Below are 20,472 nucleotides of genomic sequence, written 5' to 3' on the forward strand. Positions count from 1 at the left end.
CTTTCTTGACTCGTCAATTTCCTAATATCTAATCAATTCACGATCATCAAAACCGTAGTATGTCCTCTAATCCACTCAATCGAATACCGCATAATCATAAGTTCTACAAGCAACCCAAATCAAAATGGGAGATAGGATCATACCACACACTCTGCACATTAGATTTTTTCTTAACGCTTAGAACTCGAAATTGAACACTCTCTAAACCCAGCGTATCACACAACAGTCTCACTAATATCCTCATGTATCTCACAGAAGCGTCCTTGCCTGAATTGCTTACTCAATTCCCGAAATGCATACCGAACTTAACTCAATTAACCCATCATCGCCCATTATATTATTTCAAGTACCCATGTTACCTCACCTCTAGTCTTACGAACTTTAATCTCCTGAACCCGATAGCAAGATGCCTCATTGTAATCCTTCGGTTCTCGTATTTCATTGCGAATCACTTTTATCACTATCAATCAACAAACGCTCAAATCCACTTGATCCTCTAAACTAATTATCCATTTAAGCCCGACAAACCATAAAGCAATATCAATGCATCTCCTCCCATCTAAGTGAACAACCAATAACTCCTCAAGTCATTAACTTAGCGCATACACTCAAAATTGAAGCCATTTCAATCAGTCGATTACTAACTCCTAAAATCCTATAAGCCAATCAAATTTACCGATCAAACGATGTGCCCATAGCATTCACTTAATAACCGAGTAGTCCTTTAACATCAACTAACTTATGTCAAGAATAACCTTTAGCACCAGTCACAACCTTATCGTGACAATCACGCCAAATACCAGTTTTTCCTTCACAATCTCTCGAAAAGTACTCATACCCAAGATATTGTATGATGTCTTACTTCGCTACGAGCTTGCCTCCCAAGTCTTCCTTCATGTCCTTATTGTCAACTTCTTTCCTCTATTATATGCGATCACAAAATGTTGTCCACATTTGATGGTCATCACCGAACTTATACTTGTTCTCATATACCCTAGTTAAATACTCTACCATTGCTAAATCATCGACCAGCCTGTCACGACCCAGCTAGGGGCCGTGACGGGTACCCGGGGCTGACCACCGAGTACCGCTCGTTCTACTACTCATCATACTCATTAAGCCTCCTTTTTCGTTCATAAACTCATAATCATAAGAAAATCATTTTCATTAAGGAACAAAATTACTTTTATATACATAAGCCCTTTGGCTATCAAAAGATAATGTACACATATCTACATATATACAGTAGTGACCTTGTGAGACCATATAACCCACACATACGTATCCACGAGCCTCTACTAGAGTACTAGACATATGGACGGGACAAGACCCCATCGTGCCCAAAATACTTATACATATATATATAGACAAAAGTATAAACCCGATTAGAACCTCCGGAATAATGGAGTGCTTCTGCAAATCTGCTGATAGCTCCTAAAGGTCTGCGCCGTCTCCCTATCTACCTGTGGGCATGAACACAGCGTCCAAAGAAAGTGGACTTCAGTACGAATATTGTACGGAGTATGTAAGGCATGAATGAAACAAACATAATAGAGAAATCATAAGTCATGAGGTGAAGGCAAAAACTGCGCGACCTTTAAGGATGAATACATTTCATACATATATCACATATACATAATCGTCGTACATGAAGCATCATAGCGTATACATCAATCTGTCATATAATTAATCATCGTAGTACCGTAGCTTCTCATACACATAAAACATTATCCGTATTCAGCCACGTAGGGCTCGACAATATCCGTATTCGGCCACATGGTGGCTTGACAGTATCCGTATTCGGCCACGTAGTGGCTCGACAATATCACATAAATATCTTCCGTATTCGGCCACGTAGTGGCTCGACCATATCACATGTATCATACAAGGATCAATATATCTCATCATTATCATTGCCATCACATACATCTCATAAGCTTATCGTAACCTTTCATTAATGCACACATTTAAATTTAAAGACAATCTCTGAAAATCACATCATATTCGTAGCAGGAATTTCGTATAAGTATCGTATGGTAGTCTTTATAATCTTTGGGCTTAAACTCATCGTTTCCATTATCATTTCTATAGCGTATCTCTCACCTTTATCTCACATGAAGTCCTTATGAACATAGACTCGTAGTTTCCCGAAACATTGGTCATAGGACATGCATTGAGGCTTATGAACAATCTATAACAATGTCGGGGTGACGTAAGGTCGAGAGCCCCTGCTTATATTATGAAAGTTTATGAGTATCGTGCCTCGCCTTGAAGGAAATAGAGCATAAGGCGAGTGTTAACAAAGATAACATCATTAGCCTTATAGGAACATCATGCCACAATTTCTTGAATCGCTATACTCTAGCTCATTATCATCACCATCATATTCATATGTAATTCAATATATTGAAGGCCTCATAGGCTTCGTTTTGTAGAAGGATTATAAAAGACTTGAAGGATTCATGCCTTTTGAAAGGAAAGATAAGCCTTACATACCTTTTCCTTTAGCTATTATACCGCTTGATCGTTCCTCTTCAATATTCGCGTCTTTACCTTCAAGAGAATTCGCATCAACGTCAGTTAATCGACTATAATAACGCATGACTATTTTCTAGGGAAAATTGGGAAACATTTCCTTTGTTTCTACTACTTTTCCCATGTTTCATTTCAACTACCAAACATTCACAACAACACTCACAATATCGTATCAACAATCGTCATTTATCTACATTTACCACATTCCACCATTTTTCTCCAATTTTCCACATTTATGGGTTCTGGCTCATCATCACATTTTCTTATACAACGCACCCATTTCATGGTATACACATCATTTATAACAGCTTTATACTCACAACACATCAACATTCATAATTCAATCCAACTATCATTCAATTATAACACTATTCACATTTTATGGCCCATTTATTACACTCTTCTGTAATCTAACTGTTTCAACGTATAAATACTTCAATCATCATGAGAAGGACATCAAACTTACCTTAGATGTTGTAGGAACGAGCCTTGAGTAGCAATACTCTTCTATACCAAAAACCCTATTTCACTTCCTTTGATATTTCTTGGTGTAGATGAACTTTGATAGGTTTCACACTCTTGGTTTCATGGATTTGGTGTTGTTGATCTTGATTTTCCTTTGATTCTCTTGAATTCTTGTGGATGAAGTGTTTTGGAGTATTTTAGAGAGTTCTTGAATTGTGAAGATGAGAAATGAAATAAAATGAGCTTGGGGTCCCTTATACTTAACTTAAAAATTTGATTTTTGTGAACAGTAGTCAGGGTGTACAGTGGCCGTAAACCCAGTTTACGGGCCGTATTCTGGTTTACGGTCCGTCCTTCATGACCGTATTTAAGCATATCAGAAACAGAAAGGTTTGATGTAGGTCATGGTGGTTTACGGTCACAGTTTACGGGCAGTATTTCAATTTACGGTTCGTATTCTAAGTCGTATTTTACCATTTCAACATTTGACAGAAAGTTGAAGTTTTGATAGTTGGAAGACGATGGCACTTTACGGTCCGTAAATTATTTTGCGGGCCGTATTCTGTTTTACGACCACTGGGCCGAAATGCAAATCTGCAACTTCCTCATTTCCAAAGTTCATAAATAGTCATTCCCTACTTAGTTAAACATCGCACACTCATAAACTTCGTTGGTCTACTCGTTGTACGTTCACGGAGAAATTTCCGAGGTGTAACATTCTTCCCCCCTTTTAGAACATTCATCCTCGAATGTTAATCACTCGGGATTCTACGAAAAATTCGCCAGAGTTTCCCCTGTAATATGGTACTACCACCCTGTCACAACAACCCATAATATCATTCCCTTACAGGGTCACAACATAATAGCAACATATCTATGGCCACACACGACCCAAAAGCATGAAAAGAAAATGTACGTACCTTTTTCAAGCTTGGTTCTTAACTTACATCCTTCCCATTCCCTTTTCATCATACAGTAAATTCTTCTAGGACATCTCTCATGTCCTTTGTTGATTATGCAGCCTCGTACTACTAACTCCATAATCCTGTAGTGGTATCTTCTAAAGTGCTATAACTAATGTCTCGTATGTTTTCCTCACACTCACATCTTCATAAAATATATATATATATATATATTGACAATATAGTCTGCACGATAAGGAAGCTTTCATCAATAACTAACTTGCTCGGAAGCGTATGTCACTCTCTTACTTTATTTTTTCTAACTGACCCAATATTTTCTCTATTCTTTAGCAACTGCTATCTTGGAGGTTCCACCCTTCACTCCCTGCTTCCTTAAAGCTTGTGTAGCATCGTCCTCACAATCCCCTTTAAGTCTTATCGGTAGTATTTCTAAAGGTATTTCATATAGATTACCAGTGGTGGATCAATACTATCCTCAAGGATATATATATAAAAAAAACTGTTAATACCACATATCGTACTTTACCGATTACCGTCGCTACGTAGCATAAAACCTATCAATTCATACTTGTTTAATATGATAAATATTTATTTCTCCTTTCATACATTATCAAAGGTACAGATATACCTGTGACGGCATCGGGAAATGACTCTGGATCCTGTCGCTCAGCTAAAGCATATATACGGGGCTGGGTGGCACCCGAAGTAGTTGCTGCCCCTCTACCTCTACCTCGGCCTGCTGATATCTGGGGAATTTGTCCTGCCGGGTGTGCTGAGGAAGAACCAGCTGCTGAACTGCGTGCCTACCACCTCGAAACGGGCACTCTTTCATAATGTGACCTGATTGGCCGCAAACATAACAAACATCCGAGCCTAATCGGCATGGTCCCCAATGTAGCTTACCGCACTGTGTACATTGTGGTATAGATGATCTCCTCTGGCCTAAATAACTCCTATACTGAGAGCCTGACTCGGTGAAACTCTGATCTGGTCCGGGATGTCTAGAGAAGTCGGACCCCTGGTCTGCAACTCGTGGAGGTATCCTAGTCACCGACTGACCTGCGTGCCTAGAATACGTCTGCCTCGATCCCTTTCTATGGTCGCTATCAACACCTATGGATCTGGCCCTCTTACTTAGCCCCTGATCCATATCACGCTCGCCGCTTTGCGGGTGTCGTTGCTCTTCTAGATTTTGAGCATGGGCTTGAATGTGGGAGATATCCATCCCGTCTTGCAATGAAGCCGTTAAGCAATCTTTGAAAAATTGTGGCCCTAGGCCACTCACAAACCTATGCACTCTATCTCCCATATCGGCCACCATAGCCGGGGCATATCTAGGAAACGAATTGAATTTAAGGCTATTCTCCCGGGCACTCATATTCTCTTGTTTCAAATTTAAGAACCTATCTACTCTAGCTCGGCGGACCTCAGGTGGCAAGTAGTGGCGGATGAAGGCATCTACAAATTCTTGCCAAACCGGAGGAGGTGCATTCTCTCCTCTTGATAATACCCAATTATTATACCATAAGTCTGCCACGTCCCGGAGTCTATAAGATGCTAACTCCACGAATTTAGTCTCGGAGGAATGGATAATTTTCAATGTCCTCAACGTCTCATCAATAAAGCCTTGCGGGTCTTCGTCCGGCTTCGACCCAAAGAACTCCCGAGGATTTAAAGTCACAAAATCGCGGGCTCTAGTACTAACGGCCCTGTCACTTGAACCCGAACCCTGTAGCTGTGCTTGGGCGGCAACTAGCTGTGTCAATAAGCGGATAACCTCGGTCACTTGTTGACCCGAAGCAACCGGGGGAGGAATTGGAGCTGGAGCTCCTCCTTGTTCTTCCACATTAGGTGGGGTAGAGGAAGTATTAGATAAGGCTTCATTATGTGACTAGCCCTCTTCTACATACTTCGGAGGCTCTCTTTCTACCCGTCTCTTTGCCGTAGTGTTTCCCTTCTGGGCGGCGGTAGCCTTTCCTTTTGGCGGCATTCTGAAATCACAACACACTATTAGGGAGGATAAAGTCTTATACATGGCTTTATCGCACGATTTGAGAAGAAGAAGGATGGTCATTTTTTCAAAATGCCCTGTAGCCTCTTGTTTATTTATGTGGCGCGCAATATACCATAAACAAGGCTTTACTAGACACGGCTCGTAGACACTTCCTAGGACTGAACTGCTCTGATACCACTTCTGTCACGACCCAGCTAGGGGCCGTGACGGGTACCTGGGGCTGACCACTGAGCACCGCTCGTTCTACTACTCATCATACTCATTAAGCCTCCTTTTTCGTTCATAAACTCATAATCATAAGAAAATCATTTTCATTAAGGAACATAAATAATTTTATATACATAAGCCCTTTGGCTATCAGAAGATAATGTACACATATCTACATATATACAGTAGTGACCTCGTGAGACCATATAACCTACATATACGTATCCACGAGCCACTACTAGAGTACTAGACATATGGATGGAATAAGACCCCGTCGTGCCCAAAATACTTATACATATATATATACACAAAAGTATAAACCCGATTAGCACCTCCGGAATAATGGAGTGCTTATGCAAATCTGCTGATAGCTCCTAAAGGTCTGCGCCGTCTCCCTGTCTACCTGTGGGCATGAACACAGCGTCCAAATAAAATGGACGTCAGTACGAAAATTGTACTGAGTATGTAAGGCATGAATGAAACAAGCATAATAGAGAAATCATGAGGTGAAGGCAAAACCTGCGCGACTTTTAAGGATGAATACATTTCATACATATATCACATATATATAATCGTCGTACATGAATCATCATAGCGTATACGTCATTGTGTCATATAAATCATCATCCTAGTACCGTAGCTTCTCATGCACATAAAACATTATCAGTATTCGGCCACGTAGGCCTCGACAATATCCGTATTCGGCCACGTGTTGGCTCGACAGTATCTGTATTCGGCCACGTAGTGACTCGACAATATCACATACATATCTTCCGTATTCGGCCACGTAGTGGCTCGACCATATCACATGTATCATACAAGGATCAATATATCTCATCATTATCATTGCCATCACATACATCTCATTAGCTTATCGTAACCTTTCATTAATGCACACATTTAAATTTAAAGACAATCTCTGAAAATCACATCATATTCGTAGCACGAATTTCGTATAAGTATCGTATGGTAGTCTTTATAATCTTTGGGCTTAAACTCATCGTTTCCATTATCATTTCTATAGCGTATCTCTCACCTTTATCTCACATGAAGTCCTTATGAACATAGACTCGTAGTTTCCCGAAACATTGGTCATAGGACATGCATTGAGGCTTATGAACAATCTATAACAATGTCGGGGTGACGTAAGGTCGAGAGCCCCTACTTATATTATGAAAGTTTATGAGTATCGTGCCTCGCCTTGAAGGAAATAGAGCATAAGGCGAGTGTTAACAAAGATAACATCATTAGCCTTATAGGAACATCATGCCACAATTTCTTGAATCGCTATACTCTAGCTCATTATCATCACCATCATATTCGTATGTAATTCAATATATTGAAGGACTCATAGGCTTCGTTTTGTAGAAGGATTATATAAGACTTGAAGGATTCATGCCTTTTGAAAGGAAAGATAAGCCTTACCTACCTTTTCCTTTAGCTATTCTACCGCTTGATCGTTCTTCTTCAATATTCGCGTCTTCACCTTCAAGAGAATTCGCATCAACGTCAGTTAATCGACTATAAGAACGCGTGACTATTTTGTAGGGAAAATTGGGCAACATTTCCTTTGTTTCTACTACTTTTCCCATGTTTCATTTCAACTACCAAACATTCACAACAACACTCACAATATCGTATCAACAATCGTCATTTATCTACATTTACCACATTCCACCATTTTTCTCCAATTTTCCAAATTTATGGGTTCTAGCTCATCATCACATTTTCTTATACAACGCACCCATTTCATGGTCTACACATCATTTATAACATCTTTATACTCACAACACATCAGCATTCATAATTCAATCCAACTATCATTCAATTATAGCACTATTCACATTTTATGGCCTATTTATTACACTCTTCTATAATCCAACTGTATCAACGTATAAATACTTCAATCATCATGCGAAGGTCATCAAACTTACCTTAGATGTTGTAGGAACGAGCCTTGAGTAGCAATACTCTTCTATACCAAAATCCCTATTTCACTTCCTTTGATATTTCTTGGTGTAGATGAACTTTGATAGGTTTCACACTCTTGGTTTCATGGATTTGGTGTTGTTGATCTTGATTTTCCTTTGATTCTCTTGAATTCATGTGGATGAAGTGTTTTGGAGTATTCTAGAGAGTTCTTGAATTGTGAAGATGAGAAATGAAATAAAATGAGCTTGGGGTCCCTTATACTTAACTTAAAAATCTGATTTTTATGAACAGTAGTCGGGGTGTACAGTGGCCGTAAACCCAGTTTACGGGCCGTATTCTGGTTTACGGTCCGTCCTTCATGACCGTATTTAAGCATATCAGAAACAGAAAGGTTTGCTGTAGGTCATGGTGGTTTACGGTCATAGTTTACGGGCAGTATTTCAATTTACGGTCCGTATTCTGAGTCGTATTTTACCATTTCAACATTTGACAGAAAGTTGAAGTTTTGATAGTTGGAAAACGATGGCACTTTACGGTCCGTAAATCACTTTGCGGGCCGTATTCTGTTTTACGACCACTTGGCCGAAATGCAAATCTGCAACTTCCTCATTTCCAAAGTTCATAAATAGTCATTCCCTACTTAGTAAAACATCACACACTCATAAACTTCGTTGGTCTACTCGTTGTACGTTCACGGAGAAATTTCTGAGGTGTAACACAGCCATTGGTTCACCAGTGCCATGCGCACCGTCATAAAGCCTTGACGATAAGCTAAAGTCAAACCGATCGCATCATCGAGCAACCCACTATTGTGAAGCCATAAATGCACTTTGTCACATCCGAGCAACGCAACGTTGAAATATAGAAACCTTGTAATCCTGTGAACTATCCTCTAATTTATCACGAACTTCCATAATAAATGAGTCTAATTGCAACTCCACACACCAACCGAGTCTAGTCGTGACTCCACACAATCGAAACCTCAAGCCATAACTAATGATTGAACTGAATCACGCGTCTGAATTAGGATAACACATCTCGTACCATTCCACAACATGCCATAGATCGACCGTTAGCATATGAATTAAGGACGAGTTTTCATCTCTCGGGGATGATCAAGATAAGAAAATTCAGATGCTAGTTGGAATTGACTTGATACCAATTTGAATAAAGTCACAAGAGGGAATGAAAGAAAGTGAGATTTCCTAAATGTCCTATAGCCTCTCGTAGATAATACAGAGCTCATCGTACCCGTCTATGAGACTCTACTAGACACGCTTTTGTATTATAGACCGGGTAACCTAGGGCTCTGATACCAACTTGTCACGATCTAATTTGGCTAAGCCGTGTGGGCATTTACCTCTCCCACCGCGGTAAGCGAACCCTCAACCCCACGATAATAAAGGCATAAATAGATAAATCAATTAAGCGGGAGAGAATAATTACGTAAATCTTATGATAATAGTATAGAAGAAAGTGCGGAAATAAGAAAATACACCCAGGGTCTGGTCTAAGCCATACAAGAGCATCTAAGTGAAATTATACAAGTCTGGAATATAATAATACATCAATCTGTCTATGTCTCGGAGTAGAAAGTAAGACATAATAATGAGAGGAGTCTTCAAGGCAGCGAACGACTCGTGCTCGCCCTGGAAACTCAATGTTATGCCGATGGCGACTATCAACGACGGGAGATGGAAGCAGACCCAACATGGAACTCTACATTCATAAGGAATACAACAAGTGCAGGTTAATACAAAACCACAGTGCTGGTAGGTATCATCGACCGACTAAGTATAGCTAAAATAATTCAGATAATAAAGCAGAATAGGCAGATAAATCAATACATATAAGTCAAACACAATAAGAATCAAGTATCCGTCATCGCCTAAGTAGAACATCTAAACCCAAGTGTGGCAAATCTCAATATATCCAATCTGAGCCCAACAACACAAGTAAATCACCAGATCATCACAATATAAGCCATAATGCAATGTAATGCGGTGTACACATGTACTCCAGACGGAAGTATCGACGTCTCGGTAGCACGACCCAAGGTGATTCACGAAGTCTAAGTACCACTTGTCCTGACTTTTTGCCCAACAGACAGACGAGGCCCGGATCTTTGCCTACGAGAGTTCTCACAGGAACTGTCACGACCCAGCCCTGTGAGCCATGACTAGTGCCCGAGCTGGACACTCGTATACGTACCTATTAGATATAGTCAAACTGGACCTAAGAACAATATGGAAACATGCAAAAGAACTCCAAAGGTTCGTAACGTCATTATATATACACATATATATATATATATATATATATATATATATATATATATATATATATATATATATATATATATATATATATATATATATATATATATATATATGTATATATATATATATATATATCCTGATAACCTGTCTCCTGAGGAATCACAACTAATCAAAACATAGAATGATACGCAAGCCGACAAGGCTGCAACTACATGTCAATATGATACGCAAGCCGACAAGGCTGCCACTACATATCAATACCATACGCAGGCCGACAAGGCTGCCACTACAGACGAACATATCCATAGCACATCGTATAGACACAGCTGAACAAAACTTATACACAACCCACACATATGTCTACAGACCTCTAAGAGTATCGATAGTGAATTATGACGGGACAGGGCCCCGCCGTACCCCTGGATAAACATATATACATATACATCGAAAGATCTGTACCAAAAGTCTAGGCTCCGGAACAATGGAACTTTCCAAGACAGCTGAGTAGAAATCCTAAGCTGGAGGATCACCAAATTGAGTATCTGTACCTGCGGGCATGAAACGCAGCCCCCCAAAGAAAGGGGTCAGTACGAGATATGTACTGAGTATATAAAGCACGAAATATAATAAAGAGAATCATGACTGAAGTAGAGATCACAGGAGACAAGTATGACGTTCAAAATACCAATACACTTGCCTTATGAAATGTAGATCATGCATATCAATATCATATATCATACCCGGCCCATTATGGGACTATGTGAATAAAGTCATCACATGCCATCCTTGGGGCTATAATCACATCATCATATCATCAAATCATCATATAATCATATATATATATATACCGTACCCGGCCCTCTAGTGAGGGACTCGGTGAATAATGCAGTGAAACTGTGCACGAAAACATACCCGGCCCGGGACTCGGTGAATGATATATTGAGGCATGCACGAGCAGAGTAGTGAGCAACCATATGCAAAATAAATTATATCTGAGACTCAATGGAATATTCAGACGAACTATCATTTGGAAATCAAGACAATAGTCACATCAAGTAACCTTCGAATGTCACTATGGAACATATCAAATAGAACTTTAAGAATCAAAGATACGTATCAAGACATAATAAAGTAAGTTGTGGGAATCAAAGACATTACCCATCCTAGTGTCTCTAAGAATAGGAGTTTCTTTATAATCACATGCTCGTCGTCTATTTGTTTATAAAGATCATGCCAAAAGAAAGAAGGGTTAGCTTCACATAACTTACGTCGTCCAAGGAACTCAACTTAATCACAAACTTTTCACAATTAGTATGTCAAACCTATAATCGTAAGAATATGCACGTGACTTAAGAAGGCTTTCGCATATCATATATATTAATAAATAACTTAATTCTAAAACGAAACGGGCAACATCTCCCCTATATCATTAGTATCTCCCAATTCGGTATATCACCACAACAGCCCAACAACAAATAAATCTCAAAAACACAACAATATACTTAATTTACTGCAACAATCCATCCAACATATATATCCTTAAAATCAATCCTTTAAACTTATCTTCATTTCTAACGGAATTTCGACGACATTTCCTTTCTATTCTGAACAATCCCAATACCTTAATTCAGCTAACAACCCATTAATATCGACATTAACAAAAATACCCAAAATTTATCCACAATAATCTAACTAAATACACCAAGGAATCCATCCAAATCAACACCTATTCCCTAACTACTTAATACAACATATACGACAATTACATCAACATTTCCAACATTCTAATCCGCCAAATCTATCAATAAACATGTAAATAACATTACAGACAACTTAAACATACCTTATGTAGTCCATAACCACGAAATCAACACCATCCAAAGCTAATTTTTGGTTCAAAACGATGACAATAACTTGTTCTTCACTTCACTCTTCACGGGTCTCGGGATTTGGGGCCTCGAACTTGATCAAACTCTCACTTTCTCTCTCTAATCTCTCCTCCGTCTCTCTCTAACCTTCCATATGCTTGCTGAACTTTATATCACATTAACATGCTGTTTATGGCTTGTTTGGAGCCTATTTATAGTGACAAAGGGCGGTGGAGCGGTCCTGCCACGTGTCCACCACGTGTCAGGCTCTCTACTTGCGGCCATCACCTTTGTTCAGTAAAACAGTCATAGCTCTTGATTCCGATATCGAATAAATTCCCACGGCCTATGGTTGAAAAGCTAATTCAATTATATACAACTTTCATTTTAGGAGTGTTCCCAAATTCCCAAATAATGATGGGAGTTATGGTCTCCCGAAGTCAGAACACCCGAAAATGTAACTTAAAAACTTCTTTTTGGAGGGTTTACCCTTGGATTTGGCTCAAGGGTCCTTCTTGAGTTGTGTTTAACTTCGCATATATTTTCCATATAACTTATCATATGTCCTTTATAAAAATCCCATCATGTTGGCCCGACTTCAGCTTACGGTTACGAGGGCTATATATCTTTTAGCGTATCATTCCAATCATATTGTACGAATTCCAAATATCATACTCATGCTACTACAGTAGAATTTCATTCTTTATACTTGCGATATTTGCTCCTCCTCGAGCTCATATTAAGCCGTCTGTAGCCTTAGTAACACGAAATTTTCTGGGGTGTAACATCCTTCCCCCTTTGGAACATTCGTCCTCGAATGTTAAACTAATCCTGCACTTCCAATACTTCCTTAAACGTTCTTTTACTGAATTATGCCCTGCACATGCCTCCTTCATTTGTCGATCCCATCAGTTTATTATAACGCATTCCAGATCTCTAAGTAACTATTCCCATAATATTTGTTCTTGCTCTTGACTTTCGAGGTGATAATTCCACGCCGTTGTCTTTACTCTCCTTTTTATTTCGCAGCTGGTTGACGATTGTATTGCGAGCTCTTCCGCTGAAATCTTACTCTCTTCTGGTGCACGTAGTCTTAACTTGACTCTTCCTTCTTCTATAGTTACTCCTGTAAGACATATCGTTCACTTCATCTTACCTCACACGCGTAGATGTCCCTCGTCGATTTATTAGATTTTACAATCCCTGGATTCATGCCTCTGGTAACCTGTAGACCCTTCGTAGACTCTACGAATAAGACAAAATTTCCCTTGGTGTAACATTATTTTGCTTCAATAACCTTACATTGCTCTGTGATATGTCTATTATTAACTGGTACAATTCTGAAAGAATTTTTTTATTTTGACATATAAATTCAATGTCATCCAGTAACCAGTTTGTTCCGATCGTGTCGCTTGAACCGTTTTACCATTTCCCTTACTTCCAACTTGTAACACTTTAGGCATATTATCCCGTGCTGTTTCTTTATTTTATTTTCCTCTTAGCTTTTCTGTGACACATTATGTTGCGATCTTTTCAAGAGCATGCGAAGGTGCTCAAACACCTTAGCATCGTTTCACTAGTCTTTATGATTTACTTGCATTCTTCTCTTGTATCTTTCAATCGGTATCAGGGCTCAACTATGGCTATGTCCTATTTTCCCTCAGTACTAATTCTATCTCGGTAATCTAGCTCAAACCATCTTACGCCTTCCCTTAATGTATCCAAAATATCACGACCACATTGTTATTACTAAATCCTTACTCTTCTTATCAAGTACTCACTTGGTCTCATCCTTAGTATACAAATATTCGTAGGTTGCATAACTATTCTGGTACAACTTATATAAAACATATCCAATCTTAGTCATAGCCTTTCCTCCTCCTGGTTCATTATGCTCTAGTTAATTCATCCGTACTAAAACGCGCTCGTAGCCTATCTTGTCATACTTCTTTCCCCTCCTTTATTCACCCTTTGATTTTCTCGTATCCTACTATAGGAGATTCTCTATCCCTTCTCCTTACTACTTATAAGTCGCAATATCATTAGCGAACAACTCTATTGCCAACATCTTAGCCTTTAACCTAGTATAGCGTAGCTATCCTTTATAATATCTCTTAAGTTACTCGTCACCATTCTCTTGTCGTACTCTTTGTTTTTACAAGCACCCACTTCCTGATGTCATATCATACAAGATCTTTACAAATGATCATCGGTCTTGTCTCAAATACCATCCTAACTTCTATCCGTTTATTGCTGGCCTTCAGATCTTACTAACTTGTTTCAGCAAGGGATCTCACTTGAAGTTTAAGCATCCATACCAAATATATTGCAGCGTTAATCGTTTCCATCTTACATTTGCACTTCTCTCACCTGCTTCCCCCCTTAAGGGCGGACTTATACCATTATCTATTTATATTCCGCTCTATGTCCTTATTTCCAATCTCAAATTCACCCGATCCTTTTTCCAATTCACTTGGTATACTGTACCATACTCATGTCTTTCTTTACAATGTATAACTTTGATTATCCACGTACGAAACCTTAATAAAATCGTGAAGTGATGAGAACCTTTCTATATATAGTATAAAATCTTATCTGATAATCTGTACTCGAGTAATACAATCAATGTAGCAACTCATCCAAGGCCACATTCCACTTACTCCAATCAATAATTAATTAGTACCTGTAGTCATTCCAAATTCTCAATTAGGTAGCACTTATATTCCAATGATAAGTGTCCAAAGTTCTCTTGTAACATTATCTTTATCCCAACCTACATCATCTGTTTCCTTTAATAAATTTACAATACACCATTTGTCCCTCAGGCCTACAGTCCTTGTCCTTTAAGGATTTCACTATTTCCGAGGTGAAGTCATATACGCGCAGTACTCCTTTATGCCTTATGCTCTTCTACCCTTATTGTGTACCTAACACTGACTTCTAACTTACTCAAAATCATATCAAGTTCGTCTTAATGATAGTCTTATCTTATCGCCTTGTCGTCGTATTACACCTTTAAGTTCGTAGCTATGTATTTCCCTTTTATTTTACACTCGTACTCCATTAAATACGTCTATCTTGGGTGCTTTCTTTAGTATTCCTTTCCATTTCTCCATTCTATGTCCATCTTTTATTCTGTGCATGAGGAATCTCTTGCTACTCCTGTATCTTTTGGAAAACACTACTCTTACATAATACCTTTCTCTTTTTCAAAGTGTATTCTATTCATCCCTATTTGTTCTTATCATCCCAGTCATTTTGTGGCACTCATTCTGCTTCGTTGCTCATCTTTTTATAGTTTGGTCTTTCACAGTTCCGTCACTTATATTACTCGTGTCCTCAGCTATACATGTCATAACCTATTACTGCACTGTTATCTCGCTCGCTTCCTTTTTATTTCCTCCTTTCAATTAATCCTTTTTTTTTGTATTCACTATCATTTCTGTTACCACATAATCTTTATTCTGAACTTTCCCTACAAAACTTTATAAGTCTTTCTTATTTGTTCTATAGCTCGCAGTTCACTCGATACCTCAATAAAACGTTCTGTTAAGATTTTCCAGCCTTTTCTAAATCATCTCTTCGTATCTCAAGCCCTTCCAAATTATCCAAGAATTTCATCAACAACACATGAAGCACATGATCTAAGACAGTCCATAAGTTTGAGTTTTCCTTCTACTAATTCCATCTCCAATTAGTTGATTAAGAACTAATAAACTCAATGACATAAAGATATGATGAAATGTTACCTCAAGAACACCAGAACGCTCCAAATCCAAGATTACGTCACCATGAAGCATCCTCCAAAACCACCTCCAGAAGAAGAACTAGAATCCGACAAGCACCACGGGACTTCTAATGCTTGGTTCACATAGTTTACCTCCAGATTTGTTCTTGGGTCGTGAACGAACTATTTAGTTCATAAACTACTTGTTGTATGCTTTGTACTCTTCAAATAAAAGTGAAACTTAATTGCTGGACGTTTTTGCTCTTCAACATGAGCTTTTTCTAAGGTAAAATGTGGCTGGAAAGTATTCTGGTCCGTTCAAATGAATTCCAAACTTTGCTGCTCATATTTGCTTCTTCGAAATCAAATCTCCCAAATAAGAATGATGCCTCTTACGGGTGACATGGAGGGTATCTCTTAAAGCTTTAATCCAACATGATAAATTTACCATATCGATGTCGACCTCATAATTACTATTATTATCAATTCAACCGTTAACTTTATTTCTCGAAGTCAGACGTACTTGCAACTTAGTCAAATCTTATCATTACTGTTGACATGACCTTTCAATACTTTTTACGAACTTATATCTCATTCTCTTTTTACTTCTAGAAAAATTTTGGCAGAGTTTCCTCTGTATTTCTTACTATCCCAAAACCTGCACACAGGAAATACCAACAATGCCTCACAGGGCCAACATATATATGTATATATTATATCATATCATAGCCGCAGAGGGCTCCCCATATCAATAACAGTATGAAAATGATGAACTTACCTCGTATGTCCAACTCGAACTGTACCTGTTACACTTTCCTGTTTACTTTCCCTCTCGATCTTTAACTGCAGGTTTCAATCATACCTATAACATTCATACCGTATCTGACATGTACCCTGCTTACTTATCTTTTTACTGATTCGTTCAGCTTTTTCTGTTCACACCTTGAACTTATCAACAATATATATACATTCAATCCATTTTCTTACTATACTTCAATAACTTACCTTGATGATGGCCAGTTTGCCATTCTATATATACAATTTCTGATAACATAGCCTCGATGAAATATCTTACCTCTGTAACTCCTAGTAACATTATTTACCTTCTCTTGTCGACACCATTCTCCTGCTGAAATCAAAGGTTAGTATACAAGGGATATCATTTCCTATCTCTTGGCTCTATCGCATGATCTATAGTAAGAAGGAAAGATAACATCCTAAATGTCCTGTAGCTTCCTGTTTATAGATGTGGTGCACAACACACCGATAAACAAGACTCTACTAGACACGGTCTGTAGACACTCCGAGGATGAACTGCTTCGATACCACTTTTGTCACGACCCAGCCCCGTGGGTCATGACTACTGCCCGAGCTGGACACTCGGATACGTACCTGTTAGATATAGTCAAACTGGACATAAGAACAATATGGAAACATGCAAAAGAACTCCAAAGGTTCGTAACGTCGTCATATATATATATATATATATATATATATATATATATATATATATATATATATATATATATATATATATATCCCGATAACCTGTCTCCTGAGGAGTCACAACTAATCAAAACATAGTATGATACGCAAGCCGACAAGGCTGCCACTACATGTCAATATGATACGCAAGCCGACAAGGCTGCCACTACATCTCAATATGATACGCAAGCCGACAAGGCTGCCACTACATATCAATACCATACGCAGGCCGACAAGACTGCCACTACAGACGAACATATCCATAGCACATCGTATAGACACAGCTGAACAAAACTTATACACAACCCACACATATGTCTACAGATTTCTAAGAGTATCGATAGTGAAATATGACGGGACAGGGCCCCGCCATACCCCTGGATAAACATATGTACATATACATCGAAAGATCTGTACCAAAAGTCTAGGCTCCGGAACAATGGAGCTTTCTAAGATAGCTGAGTAGAAATCCTAAGCTGGAGGATCACCAAATTGAGTATCTGTACCTGCGGGCAAAAAACTCAGCCCCCCGAAGAAAGGGGTCAGTACGAGATATGTACTGAGTATATAAAGCACGAAATATAATAAAGAGAATCATGACTGAAGTAGAGATCACAAGAGACAAGTATGACGTTCAAAATACCAATACACTTGCCTTATGAAATGTAGATCATGCATATCAATATCATATATCATACCCGACCCATTATGGGACTCGGTGAATAAAGTCATCACATGCCATCCTTGGTGCCATAATCACATCATCATATCATCACATCATATATATATATATATATATATATATATATATATATATATATACCGTACCCGGCCCTCTAGTGAGGGACTCGGTGAACAATGCAGTTAAACTGTGCACGAAAACATACCCGGCCTGGGACTCGGTGAAAGATATATTGAGGCATGCACGAGCAGAGTAGTGAGCAACCATATGCAAAATAAATTATATCTGAGACTCAATGGAATATTCAGACGAACTATTATTTGGAAATCAAGACAATAGTCACATCAAGTATCCTTCGAATGTCACTATGGAACATATCAAATAGAACTTTAGGAATCAAAGATACGTATCAAGACATAATAAAGTAAGTTCAGGGAATCAAGGACATTAGCCATCCTAGTGTCTCTAAGAATAGGAGTTTCTTTAAAATCACATGCTCGTCGTCTATTTGTTTATAAAGATCATGCCAAAAGAAAGAAAGGTTAGCTTCACATACCTTAAGTCGTCCAAGGAACTCAACTTAAACACGAACTTTTCACAATTAATATGCCAAACCTATAATCGTAAGAATATGCACGTGACTTAAGAAGGCTTTCGTATATCATATATATTAATAAATAACTTAATTCTAAAAAGAAACGAGCAGCATCTCCCCTATATCATTAGTATCTCCCAATTCGGTATATCACCACAACAGCCCAACAACAAATAAATCTCAAAAACACAACAATATACTTAATTTAATGCAACAATCCATCCAACATATATATCCTTAAAATAAATCCCTTAAACATATCTTTAATTTTAACGGAATTTTGACAGCATTTCCTTTCTATTCTGAACAATCCCAATACCTCAATTCAGCTAACAACCCATTAATATCAACATTAACAAAAATACCCAACATTTATCCACAATAATCTAACTAAATCCACCAAGGAATCCATCCAAATCAACACCTAATCCCCAACTACTTAATACAACATATATAGGACAATTACATCAACATTTCCAATATTCTAATCCGCCAAATCTATCAATAAACATGTAAATAACATTACAGACAACTTAAACATACCTTATGTATTCCATAACCACGAAATAAACACCATCCAAAGCGAATTTTTGGTTCAAAATGACGATAATAACTTGTTCTTCACTTCACTCTTCATGGGCCTCGGGATTTGGGGCCTCAAACTTGATCAAACTCTCACTTTCTCTCTCTAATCTCTCCTCCCTCTCTCTCTAACCTTCCATATGCTTGCTGAACTTTATATCACATTAACATGCTGTTTATGGCTTGTTTGGAGCCTATTTATAGTGACAAAGGGCGGTGGAGTGGTCTTGCCACGTGTCCACCACGTGTCAGGCTCTCTACTTGCGACCAGCACCTTTGTTCAGTAAAACAGTCATATCTTTTGATTTCGATATCGAATAAATTCCCACGGCCTATGGTTGGAAAACTAATTCAATTATCTACAACTTTCATTTTAGCAGTGTTCCCAAATTCCCAAATAATGATGGGGTTATGGTCTCCTGAATTCAGATCACCCGAAAACGTAACTTAAAAACTTCTTTTTGGAGGGCTTACACTTGGATTTGGCTCAAGGGTCCTTCTTGAGTTGTATTTAACTTCACATATATTGTCCATATAACTTATCATATGTCCTTTATAAAAATCCCATCATGTGGGCCCCACCTCAGTTTTACGGTTACGAGGGCTATATATCTTTTAGCGTATCATTCCAATCATATTGTACGAATTCCAAATATCATACTCATGCTACTACAGTAGAATTTTATTCTTTATACTTGTGATATTTGCTTCTCCTCGAGCTCACATTAAGCCGTCTGTAGCCTTAGTAACATGAAATTTTCTGGGGTGTAACAGGCACCACCTGAGGGGACCCGCGGAGTCCATGCACTCACTTAATCCATGATTCCAAGATTGACATCGGATATCAGACTCACACATCACCCTCTTTTAAAAATTGAGCCTAGCTCATCATTGTGTTTCATCAAGTACCAACAGTGTATCAACAGTATATCATGAAGAATGAGAATGAGTGCAATGCATGTGTGAACATCAAGAATCAGCTCAATATCACAAGTACCAACAATGAGTACGCCAACAACATATCAATGTCACAAGTACCAACATGGGTATGCCAACAATATATCAGTATCACAAGTACGCGAACAATATCATGGAAGACTACACAGGTCATACAGAACTCTATCCTCGTATCAACATCAAATGTAAGGTACTACCATATCACAATCAAGATGTAACAA

This window comes from Lycium barbarum, chromosome 4 (assembly GCF_019175385.1).
Source record: "Lycium barbarum isolate Lr01 chromosome 4, ASM1917538v2, whole genome shotgun sequence".
Lineage (NCBI taxonomy): Eukaryota > Viridiplantae > Streptophyta > Magnoliopsida > Solanales > Solanaceae > Lycium > Lycium barbarum.